Consider the following 17,347-nt stretch of genomic DNA (forward strand, 5'->3'; position numbering starts at 1 on the left):
CATCTGTCTTCTTGTCTTAGCAGTGCTCATACACAACACAGCTGAGGTGCATAAACCTCAAGTCCTTTGGTCAAGCTCTTGTTGGCCAGAGGTTTGGTCGTATACCTTTTTTCTTTGACAAAATCTTTCTGCAACAGCAAATCCAAATCATTTGGATCCATCACATTTTTGCTCACCCCCAAAAAGTGGCAATTTTAACATGCTATAAAAATGATCTGTAAGGCATTTTGAGCTAAAACTTTGCATACACACTCCGGGGACAAGAGTGTAAGCTGTACTGGGTTTAAGAGCTACAGTAATTTTAGCATTAAATGCTATGTGAATTCCCTTTAGACGAAAAATGTATTAGTCCTAATATTAGGAGCAACATGTCCCTAATTTTTAAGAGTTGCTTAGGAGCAACAATTAGCCGTGAGATATTTTTTTGTGAATACAGCACCTGATTTTGCATCTGTCACGTGAACCACTGCAGACACACCAGTGTGCTCCAGACCAAAGACATTATAACACAGAGTGAATCATATGTGCAGGTCAGCACAGACAAATCATTGCAATCAAACATTGCAAAAAAAGACCACAACAAAAGATTTAAATAACTACTGCAAATTGTTATAGCAAGGTGTTACCCTTTAACACTAGGCTCTCTCGAATCCTAGTAGGAATTAAAAAACACTGGAAAAAAGGCCTCTCCAAAAATAAGCAAAAAAAAATTAATACAAGATATTTTTGCTTGTAATAAGCAAAAAAATCTGCCAATGGAACAAGTGAAAATTCTCTTGGTAAGATTTCTTGAAATAAGACATTATATTTAAGCCTTACAAGATATGAGTGATCTTGAAATTAGCTGGGAAAACTCATTTTTAGCTATATTTTACTAGTATTTGTCATGTTTTGTGTCTCATAATAAGCTTGTCATGCTCAAAAATAGTATTTTCCCCTCAAAAGTAGCATTTTTTTTTTCGGTCATCCTGTTTGTTTCAAGTGTATTTAACTAATTTTTAGTTCTATAATTGTTACACTGTTCTAGATTTAAGTCACCACCAACTTGAAATAAGATTGGAAACTGGCATTTTGAGACAAAATGTCTTGAAGTTAGCATTCCTGACTCGTATTAGGCAGTGCTCTTTTGCCATAATAAGCCATAATTTACCATCCTGTCATTATCTCAAGTGTATTTACCTTATTGTAAACTCAACAAAAATAATACTGTTCTAGATTCAAGACATTTTACCTACTAGATTCAAGACATTAACTACTGTTTACTAGACAGAAAAAGTGAAAAATAGACTTGCATTTAACCATTGTTTTTATTTAAACAGCAAAAAGTCCCAGAGGACTGCATAAAAGGGAAACAGCTTCATTTTTCTCAACATTTTGGCTCACAGTATGGAACTGCAATATGAAAACATAGTAGAACATTTTATAGATTATAAATGTAAGATCCCTTAACCCTACTCCACCTAAACATAGCCATTCTTATAGACAATATTAAAAGGATAAAAAGTAATGGACATGTGTAACGTTAGGGAAATGGCAGTTTTATTAACAATATAGCATTAAATGATAGTTTGAGCCACTAATCCTACCCCTAAACCTAACCATTTCTTAAAACTACTGTACGTAAGGTTAGGCTACAATTATAAAGAAAGACAACAGACATAACGTTACAAGTTTAATCACAATAATTTATTTAGTGAGAAAATGTCAAAACCGGTACCAAAAGTCGTTCACATGACGATGTGTCGCAGTCCTCTCTGGCAGTGCAGTATAATAGTTTTGTAACGTTATAGAGCAGAATTTAAATTCTTAATCCATGAAAATGTTAATCCGGTTTCGGTTCGCTGTTCGCTCTGTAAAGGCGCGCGCGCTTCTCTGTTTCAAATGTAGAACACAAACTTAAACACGGCATGTTGCAATCTGTGACGAAGCATGCGAGAGCCAATGAGCGTTTGATATCGCTGCCGTAAAACATGTCGTAACGCTTCAGGCGCAATTTTTGAATTTGAATTCAATCGAGCGCGGGATGCTGGGATTTGACGTTAACGGTCTCTGCTGAGAGAAATGATGAAGATCGCTGGATAAAGGGCTGAATTTGGATCTGTTTCTTGCAAACAACACATGGATTCTAAAGATTTGGATTACACCAATCTAATAAAATGGATGTCTTTTGTGAATTTATGTTGTGTTTTTTTGTGTCTCACGCGGTAAATAAACCAAATATTACAAAATGGTTAAACGATAAAAAAGGTATTTTTAAGGTTTTAAAGTGTATTCTTGTTTAACACCATGTAGGCTATTAATCCTCCTAAACGAGATTGCAGCAGAAGCACGAACAGAGCTGTTATTATTTATGAGTAACGTTAAACTATTAATAAATGTGACTGAAAATTTAATTAATAAGACAATTGAATGCAATAGAGTAAAAACATTAATGCCACGATTTTAAGTTAAATAGGAATATGTACAAATTTGTACGTCGGTAAAGCTGTTTATACGTAAATAAATTAAGTTTTTTTGCTGTCTATATGTAAATATTATACATACTCACTGTACTGCATTGTGAGTTGTGAGTTTGGCATGTTGACCTACAGTTTTCAATAAAGCAGATTTGTTGTCTCAATTCAAGTCAAGTCTATTTCTTGAAATAAGACGATTCATCTTTTACAATTAACACAGCAGCTTAAAAACCTTATGACATGTCAAAAAAGCTTGTTTCATCTGAGATATGGCTCAAAACAAGATATTTTCAAGACAGATTCACTTAACAAGATATTCAAGATGCACTGTCTAAAAACAAGCTCCTTTATCTCACTTAAATCTTGGTCTTTAGGCAATTTTGTCTTATATTAAGTGTGATGAGATATTTTGACTAGTAATTAGAAAAATATACTTGGCAAGATTTTGAGTTTTTGCAGTGAATATATGGGTTGTAATAATTTGGTTTTTCTTAAAGCTAATTTAGTATTAAAGTAACAGTTCTCTAAGCTTACACCCTCAAAATTTAATATAAAAACTGTTCACTGTTTTCTCTTATGAGATTTGAGGATTCTGCTGTATTACATCAGATAAAGCCAGCTAAAAATGATGACCATAAAATATTATTTCTTAACAAAAGATCCCTCTTAGGTGACCCCTAATTACATTTAGTCACACATAAGAGACGCAACGTCTAAACATACTTGAGAAACTGCAGAGAGCAGTTTGGATTCAGTTTGTCGTTGAACAGCTGGACTCCTGATTCTCCTGGGTGATTGTAGCTCAGGTCCAGCTCTCTCAGGTGTGAGGGGTTTGAACTCAGAGCTGAAGACACATAACCACAGCCTTCCTCTGTCACCATACAGCCAGACAACCTACAGACACACACACAGTCAGATCATTAACAAACACACATCAACATTATGACCGGCTGACTGTAGATTATCCCTTATATGCTCTAACACACCTCAGTATCTCCAGCTGACAGTTTGGACTCTTTAGTCCATCAGAGAGCAGATTCACTCCTGAATCCTGCAGGTCATTGTTACTCAGATCCAGCTCTCTGAGGACGGAGTTTGAGGATTGTAGAGCTGATGATATAATTTCAAAGGACTGACCAGTGAGATTACAGCAGGCAAGACTGAAAAAGATTCAAACAAATTCAAACAAAATGTTTTCAACTGTATTTCCATTATATCATTATTTATTTGTAAAAGATGTTCAAATGAAATGATTAAGACAATTTAAAACATTAGGACAAAATTAAACACGCACAGAGCTTTTTTGCAGTTGATCACAGCTGGTATCAGTCTCACTCTCCCCTCATCTGATGTGTTGTATTTCTTGAGGTCCAGCTCATCCAGCACCTCCTCTGACATCTGAAGCATGTAGGCGATTGTTGAGCAATGAGCAGGAGAGAGTTTCGTCTCTGAGTGTTTGTCTGATTTCACAAACTCCTGAATCTCTCTGGACAGAGTCTGATCTTTGACTTCCAGCAGACAGAGGAACAGATTGATGGATCTTTCAGCGGAGAGTCCATGTCCATCTTTGATCTTCTCTTTAATGTACTGTGTGGTTCTCCTGATGCTCTCTGAGCTGTTCACTGTGTGTGTCAGTAGATCCTGTAAGAGTCTCTGATTGGACTCCAGTGAGATGCCCAACAGGAACCGCAGGAACAGATCCAGCTGTCCGTTCTCACTCTCAAGGGCTTTATTGACTATTTCCCTCTGCAGATTATGCACTACATCAAAAAACTGCAATGTGTCAACATGTTTCATTACATAATGGTAAAACAAATAGAAAGCAGCAAGAAACTCCTGGACACTCAGATGAATGAAGCTGTAGACTTTCCTCTGATGAATCACAGATTCCTCCTTAAAGATCTCAGTGCAAATCCCAGAATACACTGAGGCAACAGTGACGTCTATCCTGCTCTCTCTCAGGTCCTCCTCATAGAACATCACATTGCCCTTCCTCAGCTGTTTGAAAGCCAGTTCAGCAAGTTTCACAATCACTTCTCTGTTGGACTGCAGAAGTTTCTCTGGATCTCTTTCTTCATACTTCTGATTCCTCATGTTGATCTGAATCAGCAGGAAGTGGATGTACATTTCAGTCAGAGTTTGAGGGATTTCTGCACTCAGATCTTCTTTCAGGAGCTTCTGAAGCACAGTGGATGAGATCCAGCAGAAGACGGGTATGTGGCACATGATGTTGAGGCTTCTTGCTCTTCTGATGTGTGAGATGATTCTGCTGGCTTGATGCTCGTCACCGATTCTCTTCCTGAAATATTTCTCCTTCTGAGGCTCATTGAACCCCTGAATCTCAGTCAGACGGTTGATTAATTTGGAGGGGATCTGATTGGCTGCTGCTGGTCTGGATGTGATCCAGATGAGAGCAGAGGGAAGCAGATCTCCTTTAATGAGGTTTGACATCAACTCACCCACTGATGAAGTCTCAGTCACATCAGAAACTTTCTGAGTGTCTGAAAACATCAGTGTGATTCTGCTTTCATCCAGACCATCAAAGATGAACACAACTTTACACTCCTCATAAATCTTTGAGTTCAGACCTTGAAGTTCAGGATGAAAGTCCAGCAGAAGTTTGTGAAGACTGTACTGATGACCTCCTGTCAAGTTCAACTCTCTAAATGGAAGCACAAACATGAAATCTACATCCTGATTGGCTTTTCCCTCGGCCCAGTCCAGAATGAGCTTCTGCACAGAGACGGTTTTCCCGATTCCAGCGATGCCTTTAGTAAGAACAGTCTTGATTTGGTCTTTCTCCTCACATCCTAGTTCAGGTGAGGCTTTAAAGATGTAATTGCAGTCAATTGGAGTGTCTTGAGAGTTTTGTGTTCTGGCTGTTTTCTCCATCTGTGAAACCTCATGTTCTTTATTCACTCCTTCTCTCTCTCCCTTTATGATGTAGAGCTGTGTGTAGATCCTGTTCAGGAGGGTTTCATTCTCTTGGAGTTTGTTTCCTTCAAATAATTTCTCATACTTGTTCTTCATGCTGGTTTTGTGCTGGTCTATGACTCTCTGCAGGCCTCCAGTCTCCAGTATGTGTGTCTGCAGGACTTCTTCAGTTTTGACCTGCATAATATGGGTCTGATATTGGGATGTAGAGGACGGCACAGATCTGATCACAAAATACAAAAGACACAACATCAACAAAATGTATGTGTTAAAAAGTTTTAGCACACAGTTTTAAAGGTTGATACACAGTAAATTCCCCAGTGTTAAATTAACACTGATCGGTGTTCATATGGGAACCACCAGCAGGGTGTTAAAAGTAACACTGAAGCAGTGTTGAGTTAATTAGATAATTAAGTGATTAAATGAGTGATGATTGTTCGATTATTGAAGACACCTGATGATAACAAGCAGAATCACTGAAGAAAAGATAAACAAAAGGACTACAACTGACTTCCAGACACAGCCTTAGATGAAATTAGAGCCCGACCGATATGGATTTTTGGGCGCCGATGCCGATACCGATAAAAAAAAAGCCAGATACCGATATATCGGCCGATATTATTTGTGTGTATATTATAATACAGTAGCAATATTATTTATGTGTATTATAGTACAGTAAGTTTGGACACACTTTCCAATTGGTGTGTACAAACTTTTGATGGGTACTGTATATAGAATACACAGTATAAACAGAATAAATATATAAACGTTTTGCAATGATAACTCAAATGTGGTGATTAAACACTTGTGTGACAAAGATATGTAATGGAGGCAGGGTGAATGATGAGAATTTGAGCTGTAACCAAACTAGTTTGCATTGCATTTTATATTATATTATATTCTAAATACTCTTCTATTTTTAGAAGATTTTTTTTTCTATCTTAATTTCTCTAATATCTACCAGTGGAGGAAGAACTCAGATCTTTTTAGTAAAGTAAAATTAATAATATCATAATGAAAACGTTTATAATTACATATGTACAGTAGTTTTATACTATTTTAAATAAGTAGTAAGCAAAATGTACTAAACGTGAAACTAGGCTATAGGGCTGGACCCGAATATTCCGTTCGGTGGGTTGGTATTCGATTTGAAAATTTGACATTCGAATATTTGTTGTTGTTTTTTTCACATCTGGGATCCCCCGCGAAACGGTTCTCATTCGCGCTTGAATAAGGCCGGCGACACACTGACTGCGTGGCATGGCCGTTTTTATTTCGGCTCCCATGTTAACAGGTTGGAGTTTGCACACTGCCTGCGTGAGACACGCGTCTCTCAGGCGCGGCTCGAGCCACGCGGAAAACGCGTGCATGCCAGAAATAGAACCGACGCACAAGTCTTCTCTGCAAGAGCGCAGAACAGCGGAGTTTGTATGGACGAAGTGCATGTCTGAGCTTGTGTTTTGGATTAAGCTGTGTTGCTTTGACATTGTGGAAAATAGAATAATAGAAACAAAATGTATTAGCCTTTTTACCCGTTATTATCAATCTAAATTAATCTCGTTTTTTAATTTAACTTAATTTCGTTTTTCTTTATTTAAATTTCGTTTAATTTCTTTATTTAAATTTCGTTTTCTTTATTTAAATTTCGTTTTTCTTTATTTAAATTTCGTTTTTCTTTATTTAAATTTCGTTTAATTTCTTTATTTAAATTTCGTTTTTCTTTATTTAAATTTCGTTTTTCTTTATTTAAATCTACCCTTTACTGTGTCAGTAATTTTGTTAGTCAGAAAAATATTAGACTACCTTAAAAGTATTGCTTAATTTAACAGACCTGTGTGTGTGCGTTTTATATCACTAACAGTGTCCGTTCTCGGACGCGTTCTCTGCCCGCGTGAGGTGCGCCGCTTCCCGCTCGCGCTGTTCTGTAGTTTACTAAAAGTGTATTAATTCTGAACATGTCACATCTCCATCTGGCTACTTTTAATGCAAAATGGCCCTATATAAAGTGTTATAATTACATTAATTATTGGAATATTGCTTGATGTTGTAACGTAGCAGAATGAGCTTTAACACTGTGTCTACACCAGACGCGGCTGTTATTTTTTTGCCAGTTCTTTGTAACAGCTTTTAGGTGCTTTATTGTCAGCGCCATCCTTACATAAATCACTGCACGCTGCATTTTTTTAAATATTAATTTATCGGCCGTTATAAATGCCGATACCGATAGTTAGGAAAATGCCTAATATCGGCCGATAATATCGGCCCGCCGATATATCGGTCGGGCTCTAGATGAAATCAACTGAAAATACATGAAATCTCTCTTATTACAAACCAGTTTGACCTTATTTTTGATATTCATCTACAGAAGTTCTCTTTAAAAATCAACAGAGTTTTAGATGTTGATGTTTTATTGAAAATGTTTGGTCTCCATTATGGTGATAAGTGTTTCCTTTAGTTGGGCAGTTTGACTCTTTATGTTTTATTATGTTAGTTGTCTTTATAACTAGGGATGTCCCGATCAGGTTTTTTTGCCCTCGAGTCCGAGTCCGAGTCATTTGATTTTGAGTATCTACCGATACCGAGTCCCGATCCGATACTTCTATAATACATAAAAAAAGAATAAAGAAGAGCGAAAAAACAGATCCAGGATGTTCCTTATTTTTTATTTAATTCACTTTATTTTAACATTCAACAACTCTGTTAACAAACAGAGCACTTCTGTGAGGTAGCTTGAACAATCAAGTAATAAATAACATAAATTCTTCACTTCTGGACTTTAGTGCAACAGTAAATATAAAAAAAGTCTAATATATAAACAAATAGCACCTCAACTTAAAATACCCGGCAGGCATGTAAACAAATAGAAAATAAAAGTGCCACAGTGTTTGCAAAGCCAGTAATATGCTTTTAGGAACTGCACTCCTAACTCTTACGCCGGTTTCACACAGCACGCGTTAGCAGAGCGTGCAGCGCGTATTTTTTTCGCCGCCCATGTTAACAGATTAGAGCATTCACACCGCACGCAGAGGTGGCGCGGCAGTGCGTAGCAGAGCAGGGGTGCGTTTCCCGAAAGCATCGTTGGCCAACTATGGTCGCAAGTTCATCGCAATGTCCATTGAACTCTATTGGTAACGAGGGAACTTGCGACCATAGTTGGCTAACGATGCTTTCGGGAAACGCACCCCAGAGCAGTGCCGCGATCGTTTCGGCGCTGAGTCTATTTTTGCTGTGCCGCTTACGCTGAATTAAAGTGACAATGCATTGATCATGGCCAAAATACACCGCAGTTTTATCCAAAAAGTGCATTGATGATATCTATTGTGTTTTAAACAGTCAATCAAATGACCAACAGCAATTTAAAAAGAAAACAAATGTCCAAAAACAAACTTGTTGCCAGAACAATAAAACAAAGATGAACCAAAAGTTATATAAATGAAATTATTAATAAAATAAGCTTCTTGACAAGTCTTTTCTCTTAAATGTATTTGAAAACGAAATAAAGCAATGCCAACTTATCCATTATAGAGTAACGTTACTCTGTCTGTACACAACCAGCGGTTCAGCCGCGCGTGACAAACGCTGCCAGTGTGAAAGCAAAACGCGCGTGTCCTGCTCCTGCTAACCACGCACTGCTCCTGCGCTGCTTTACGCTCTGCTAACGCGTGCAGTGTGAAACCGGCGTAACTCTGTGCCACCGCATAACTATAGATGGGTTAAAAAATAATGAGAGTCCTGATCGGGAGGTAACGTCCGATTCCGATCGAGTCTGAAAACACGTGATCGGGCCCGATTTCCGATCACGTGATCGGATCTGGACATCCCTATTTATAACAGTGTTTACCAACACACATACTTTGTTGCAAAGGAAACCATAAACAAAGATTATAAGGTGATATATATTTCATCATCATAAAGAAAAATGTTTCACAAATGTCATCACTGACCAAAAGAGGTCACTTCTCATTAGTAGATTTTTACCACCAATACTTTTTTTTTTTTTGCCAAAGATTCTGAATTTTAATTTCTAAATACATTGTGAGAAAACAAAATGTAGAGACACACACACTAACATCAAGCATCAGCTTTTGAATCTCAACAATGGTGACATGCTTAATCCTGCAATGCATGCTGGGAGCCATAAGTTGTATAATATGGTGGCTCTCAGCATGCATTGCTGCATAAAGCATGTCACCATTGTTGAGATTCATATGCTAATTCTTGATGTCTGTGTGTGTCTAAAGTAATTTTCCCACAATGTATTTTTAAAATCACAAATCAGAATGTTGGATCGGTGGGAAAAATAATTGTTGATGAAAATAATTTATTAATAACAAATAACTATTTTTGGTCAGTGATGAGATTAGTGAATCATTCTACTTCATGACGGTTCAAACTAAATCACCTGATCATCTTTGTTTCTGGCTTCCTTTGTAACAAATTATGTGGTTTGGTAAACACTGTTACAAAGACCACAAACTTGCTGTTTGTGGAGTTGTTTAATCCTCCTCTGCTGAGATCTTGAGAGGTTTACTGTCTTCTTTTATCTTCAGTTGATTTAAAAATATAAATATAAAAAAAAATTAAATAAAAATATAAAAATAATATAATATACTACTAATGATAATATACTTAGATAAGCTAATAATGAATTCTAAAGTCTTTGTTGGAGCTACAATTGTTTCATTGACACAGCAGTGGAAAGACACCCCATTTAATAATTCGAAAGATTGCCCATCAGGGTATAAAAAAACGATAGGGGCTAAGATGGAGCCATGTGGAGTCCCCTAAGGAAGAAGTCTCTTATCGTAGGTGGAATCTCCAATGCCAACTGAAAAATATCTGTCAGAAAGAAAACTCAAAACAGTGCCTTTTCATCCCACTGTATAATTTGTTTCACCCCATGTTCAAGGTATAAATGTTGACAAGGCATGGATATTATGGTCATCGATATTGAATACTTATCTAAGGCCAGAAAGATAATGTTTAGTGCATTTACAAAAGCTGACTGGTGCTGTTCTACAACCCGATTGGAAAGTTTCAAATATGGCATTTATGTTTATGAATGATGAACTGTTGCAAGATTACTTTTCCCAATATTTTTTAAATGAAAGGTAAATGGAAAATATGTCAATAGTCAGGTCTCTTTAAAAGTTGAGTCACAACTGCATGCTTAAAATCTAGAGCAGTGTTCTTCAACCCTGCTCCTGAAGGACCCCCAACACTGCACGTTTTCTTTGTCTCCCTAATCAAACACACCTGATTCAACTCATCAGCTCATTATCACATGAGTTAATGAGCTGATGAGTTGAATCAGGTGTGTTTGATTAGGGAGACAAAGAAAACGTGCAGTGTTGGGGGTCCTTCAGGAGCAGGGTTGAAGAACACTGATCTAGAGGGTATGCGTCCTTAGTCAGGCACTTTAACAAGCAGAATCACCAAAGGAGAAAATCTATTTTTTAAGACACCATTATGGTGATCAGTGTTTGCTTTAGTTGGGCCCTTGAGCCTTAAATCATTAACTTTAGATTTTGTTTGGCTGTTGTATCTGAGTTGTAACTCTCAGATGAACAAAGAGAAAAGTTGATCAGGTGGTGTTGGTTATGTTTTGATATAATCATAATTTGACCTAGACCATAATTTCACCCCTAGATTCACCTTTGAGCAATTGTTTTTGTGTATTTAAAGGTGCTCTAGGTAACTTTTTAACCTTAACTGAACAGCTTTGGAGTCAGTGGAATGGTTATATTACTTATTTCGAGTTGAATGGTGGTGGTTTCGCACCCCCCTGGTGCCCGAGAGCGGAAAAAACTCACTTGCAACTTTGGGCCGGCGGGTCGGCGTCAGGAAGTATCGCGTGATATCAGGTCTCGCGATGTAACGAATTGCTTGACGGCACTGCACATGTACACGCCCCCATTCAAGCACCGGCTAGCTATAAGCAAAGGGCAACGATAGATTGAGTTATGGCTGAGGCTGTAAAAAAGATGCAGAAAGCTAGGAAATCTTTGTCGGAGGACCAATGAAAGAGGAAACGGGATACTGACCGAGCAAGAAGTCAGACTTGAGTAAATATCGGACCGGCTTTTTCAGAATGGGGAGAACTGAGAGAAACAGAAGCCTGCAAAACGGATGCTGATCCTGCTGTTGCACTTGTAAGTATCTTTGGAATAAACTGTGTTTAATATTTAAATTTCAAGTAATTGCGACCTCAGGATGTTTGCTATTGTCTGTAAAGGTTTTTATTATGATCGCTGTCTGTTACGGGCTTACTAGTACGCTAGATACTATAACTTTGATGTTAGCATTGTCATTAGCAAACACGTTTGATTTCTGTAGTTGTTTGGCCGTTCCTCTGTCGGTTTTATTTGTGTAACTTACACTTTTATTTTATGTCACTAAGTCAACGCGTCTGATAATAGGCAATAAACATGTTGCACATATCATGATCGAGCTAGAAAAAACGTTCTGATGTTTTCTTAGACAAGCAAAGGTAAACCGTCATTCTACCAGATTAACTTATAGACCTTACTAATATAACTTTAGACAAATATTAGCCTCCGATATATATTTATGCTCATGCCCATTCTCCCAAAAACAAACAAACACCAAAGCAGTAGTTCGCCTCGTTCATATCGTTCGTTCCCGGTAAAAATAATAGTATGCATGACAACACAATAAAAAAAAAATATAAAAAAAAATCGCCATCAGTTGGAAAGAAAATATTGCTTTACTTGCCTCGGTAGACCTAACTGGTTTTGAAATAGCCTGTTCCTCTGCTCAGCTGGGTTGACAGCTGATCAGCTGGGTTGCTCGTGGCGAGGGGGGGAGGGACAACAGTTCGTTTTTACGACAGAGTGTTTGAAAGCATTTACTACCAGACACTAGGGGGAGCTACGTAGAGAAAAAACACTCAGACTTGCATGGTGTCCCTTTAAACATTTTGAATTGGTTTCATATTGTTTGATTATGTAATTCAACTAATCACCATCCTTACAATTTAGTTATTTTCCTAGTTGTTGAAAAACTTGCTCACAAATCATGAAACCAAATGTAAACAGGGTCTTACAGAGTTTTTTGTTTGCCACAATTTCATTTGGCTGTTCACTGGAGACATTAAGCATACTTTAAGGCATACAATAAGACAGTGTTTCTCAATTGACCCTTCGCTAAGCCACGCCCGAAAACCACCACAGGCCAATCGTGGCTTAGCAACCGTAACTAGGCGCGGGAGGTCTGGCAAGCTTTCGAGCGAGGCAAACTTGCCGAAGCGTTGTGCGTATGGATTGTGCAAATCTGATACCCGGTATCCTAAAAGTTTGGACGGGGTGGTGGATTTTGTTCCCTTCCCGAAACCTAAAACCCAAGGGGAGAAATGCCAGGCGTCATCTTCATTTATATAGCGCTTTTAACAATGTAGATTGTTCCAAAGCAGCTTTACATTGATAATAGGAAATTAAAAGTAAAGTGTTTTGGCTTTATAACAGCTCTAGAATAAAGTTATTGTCCAGCTCGTGGATCAAGCAGTGTGATTAAAGGCAAGACGGAGGCTCACTGACATAACGTTACTTAAAAATATATTTCAGCATTTTGTTAATAGACGGCCAAACTAGTAACGTTACCCCAATCCGATCGCGACTCTCCCGGTGTTAGTTCTAGTAAAAGTAAAAGGTAGTTAGTTAAAGGAGGGAACATCAGGGGGCTTGCCGGAGATCTCCAAGGAAAAGGTTGGTATGCAAACTTAATCAGTTCATAGTAAGTTAGTCACTTATGTGACCCACGACGTGTGAGCAGTAACGTTAGCCTGGCGCACTAAAAATATAAGCGGGAGAATGTTATCATTGCAAAGTGGTCAGGCTAATGTCTTGTGTTTATTCCACAATACATATGGATAAGCTGTTTGTTTTATAAATATTAGAATATTTTCAAATTTCACTTGCTGTGCATGCACAAAGCTGTTCCTCAATTTGTGTGTTTCCCATTTGAATGGTCAGCGTACAAGGCGGCTGCTGCTTGCGCTGGGACCTAATGTTATAGGCTTTAGCTTCAATTTTGATGAAATTATTCTCTAATCGTTTGCATATTATGTCGTGGATATAGCCCTCGAATGCATACTGCAGTCTTGCTCTCTCAAATTTTCACCTGTTAGCCAAAAATGACTAATTATCTCCTTGGGAATGTCTGAAACCAGTGCATACATACTGTAATAGACGTGCCAGGCGCAAAAGCTTGACAGGCGTAGCAACAGTAACTAAGGAGGGCGGGGCTTAGTGAAGGGTCAATTCCAGTCATTGGCACCCTTCTCCTAATATGTTTTAAATCTCCCTGTTTAACACACTATCAAGCTGTTGAGCTGAAAAAAGGTGTTTTATTTTGTGAGACATCTTAAACATTCTGGGAGGTGGGTCCTGAGGACTGGAGTTAAGAAATGCTGCATTAAGGCATTCCTTTTAAAGCAATAAGGCCTTCTGTGAAGCTGCTTTAAAACAATTTGTATTGTGAAAATAACTATATTCAGCTTTTTCAAATTTTGGACCCATCTACTGTTTGTCTATAAGCAGTGGCGGAGCCAGAGGGGGGTCCGGGGTGGCACTGGACACCCCTGACATGCGATTGGCCACCCCGGGTGCCACCCCAAAATTTTATTTGCTACTGGCAGTTGCTGATTTAAAAAAAAAATTACGTTCGCCGGCAGCGCGGCGCACGCGCAGTTTTCAAACGGACGAGCAGAGGACGAGAGATGATTGCAAGATACCGAACTTCACCGAATAAGAAAACATCATATTTGAAGTAAGTTTATAAGGTTTAGCATCAGGGTGGTTTGCTCCGAATAGCCTACATTAGGCCTAATACACGCATATGCAGTACCTTGCCGTGTGTACGTTACAGTATACAAATATTCTAGCTAATGTGAGGATAGGAGATCAAAACGCAGGCAAAGAAGAGCAGAAACAAGTGATATCATAATGCGATCATAGGACTATGAAGCTTTATGGGTGTAGGGTGTTGATGGACTCGATCTACTGTGTTTTGATCATCATTCTGAATCTGATCTAGATGTAGTCTTTGATAAAAATTCGATTTTCTCAGCTTTTTGTTCATGTTGCTTTTTATGAAACTTGCCAACATTCAAGTGTTGATAAAAAAAGACGCACAAAGCTAGAATAAAACAATTTTTTGTCTATTCATTCTTTTGGTATGTTCAGATATTCATACAACAAAATATTCTGGGGTGCCATGAAATTGTGAAAATTACCAAAAACACCTTTTTTTTTTTTTTTAATAGGCTACTGCGAGAAAGAGTTAAGATAAAAATGTTGGTAATTGGATGATGATTAGAATATAAATATGATTGGAATCATATTTTAAATTTGTCATATTTTTGAACAGGGTCAATTAAACATGAAAAGAAAGGGAGAGATATCAGAGTACTTTTTAAATAAGCACAAACATAGTCCAGTCATTTTATGAAAAAAGGTTAAACAAATTGCAACAGAAGCAAACTCAAATAATTTTGTATCCTCAATATGTCCTGAGTAAGGAAAAAAAGTCTAGAAGAATCCCATTAGGGGAAAGTTTCGAAAACTGTTTCTGGGGATTCACTTTTTATTTACCTTTTGTCCTTTGCATTCTCCTTACCATTGTCTCCTGTTCTTCCCTCAGACTCGTCCCCCAGAAACAGTCCCACAGACCCAGTCCCAAACCCAATCTCTTGCTTCTGTTGAGTTTGCTTCTGTTGCAATTTGTTCAAGGTTGACCCCCATTTTGGCTTAAAATGACTAACAGGCAGATCACTGCAAACAGACCCCAGCCCTTGCATCACCACTGGCTAGTCAGTGTGGTCAGACTTCAGGACCAGCAACAGGTCAGAGCATCTACCAGACACAGGCAGTCAATCACATACCCAATTCAGGAATTTAAGTTGAGATGATTTTGCCAGATTAAAAGGATAGTTCACCCAAAAATGAACACAAAAAAATAATTATAATTAGAAAGAATAATTATAAATTATTATAAAGAAAGAATTATGTTGTATTAAATCTTCCTAGGATAAGATTTTATATTGATGGGCAATACAATTGTTTACATTTTTCAAGTACAATTAAAAAAACAGTTTTTTTTTTTGTAAATGTGAGCTTTTTTGTAAATAAACGCAGCAGTACATAACAGACACATGCTACGGTATCTTATCTCCTTGGTGCTTAAGCTTTGTTTTCTGCAAATATTTTGGATGTTCAACACTTATAGACACAAACAGAGTGACCCAATTCCTTCCATAAGCTTTTCCACTGTGTGTGTGTGTGTGTACTGTGTACCCCCGAAAGTAGCAGTGGCCACCCCCTGGCCACCCCATGTATAAAACTCTAGTTCCGCCACTGTCTATAAGTCTGTTGTCCCAACATGTAGTACTGGGTAGCTTGAATGCATGGTAAATTGTTTTGAAAGCATTTATCATTTACATTCATGGGTATTGTACTGTACCTGAGGTCAGAGGTGAAAGTAATGGGGTTGCGCATGGACTGATCACTCTTCATTGACACACAGCTGGGTCCTGCACCACACTCTTCTTTCTCCTTACTGTCCTCCTCTCTCTCCTCACAGTGATGCATTTTGGAGTTGTGTTTCCTTTCTCTTGATTTAAGTCCTTAATCTGTTAATTATCATCAAAAGGACAATAAAAACAAATTTACAGTAACATTGGCAACAATCAAGTTTCATCTCTCAGATTCATGTATTAAAACAGTCATTTTTAATCTCCATTGCTCTTTGTAACACTCAGTCTTACACTTCTAGTTTCTGAGTTCAAACACCTCCTGCTTGCAGATGCCAAACTAATATCTGCAGAGGTGGAAAGTCCAGGTTCAGAAAGTAAAAGTCCTCCTCAGTATTTTGTTCCAATCACCTGGATTTGCTAATTCAGCATTAACTTTAACAATAAAGAGTGTTAAAGTTAATGAGCTAATTAAGTGATTGGTTGAGTGATGATTCACCATTATTGAAGACACCTGATGTTAACAAGCAGAATCACTGAAGGAGAAAAATCACAATGTAGTCACCATTATGGAGATCAGTGTTTGATTTAGTTGGGCAGTTGACCTTTAAATGTTTAACTTTAGATTTTGTTTGGCTGCTGTATCTGAGTTATAACATCCAGATGAACAAAGTTGATCAGGTGGTGTTGGTTATATTTTAACATAATCATCATTTGACCTGATTCACTGAACTCATTTAGAGCCTAATCTCTGACTTAAATGTATATTGGTCATTACAGCATCACTGTGATTCTACAGAATAAGAAAAAAATAAATAAAAAATCTTTCTTAAAGGCACACACAGACATCGAGATTCAGTGTATGAATCTCAACAATGGTGACAAAAAGAATATTCAATTAGGAAAAGGAATTTACTAAGACCATTCAGATCATAATTTATTCATACCGCAATGCATAATGGGAGCCATGAATGAGTTTTGATTGGTGGCACCCAGAATGCACTGCAACATGCTTTAGTTTTGTCACCATTGTTGAGATTCACAGGCTGATTCTTGATGTCTGTGTGTCCAAATAAAATACTTTTTCAAAGTCTTTTGATCAGAACAACTTTTAAGAAATATTTTGGATTATATTGAAAATGCTGAAAATAGTATAATGTAGAATCACAGGCTGCTGTAATCAACAAGGTAAACCTAACTCTCTAAATGAGTTTTGTGATTCAGATCAAATGATGATTGTCAAAACATAACCAACACCACCTGGTCAACTTTTCTCTTTGTTCATCTGAGAGTTATAACTCAGTTACAACAGCCAAACTAAATCTAACGTCAATAGTTTAAGGGCCAAGAGCCCAACTAAAGCCAACACTGATCACCATAATGGCAACTTAAAAAATGAGATTTTCTCCTTCAGTGATTCTGCATGTTAACATCAGTCTTCAATAAAGCTCAATCATCACTCAATCAA

General features: G+C 37.6%; 1 pseudogene across 1 annotated transcript in view; it reads right to left on the reverse strand.

Moving 5' to 3' along the window:
* Positions 1–16,038, reverse strand: part of LOC311077643 (NLR family CARD domain-containing protein 3-like) — a 28,181-nt pseudogene extending 12,143 nt beyond the window's left edge. Inside the window, exons 1-4 of the transcript XR_014609565.1 lie at positions 15,870–16,038; positions 3,751–5,613; positions 3,443–3,616; positions 3,180–3,350 (exon numbers count right to left, since the gene is read on the reverse strand). The product of XR_014609565.1 is annotated as an NLR family CARD domain-containing protein 3-like (transcript). The remainder of the gene's footprint in view (positions 1–3,179; positions 3,351–3,442; positions 3,617–3,750; positions 5,614–15,869) is intronic.
* Positions 16,039–17,347: the final 1,309 nt, after the last annotated feature.

Source organism: Abramis brama (genome assembly GCF_963993115.1).
Source record: "Abramis brama genome assembly, chromosome: 2".
NCBI classification, from domain to species: domain Eukaryota; kingdom Metazoa; phylum Chordata; class Actinopteri; order Cypriniformes; family Leuciscidae; genus Abramis; species Abramis brama.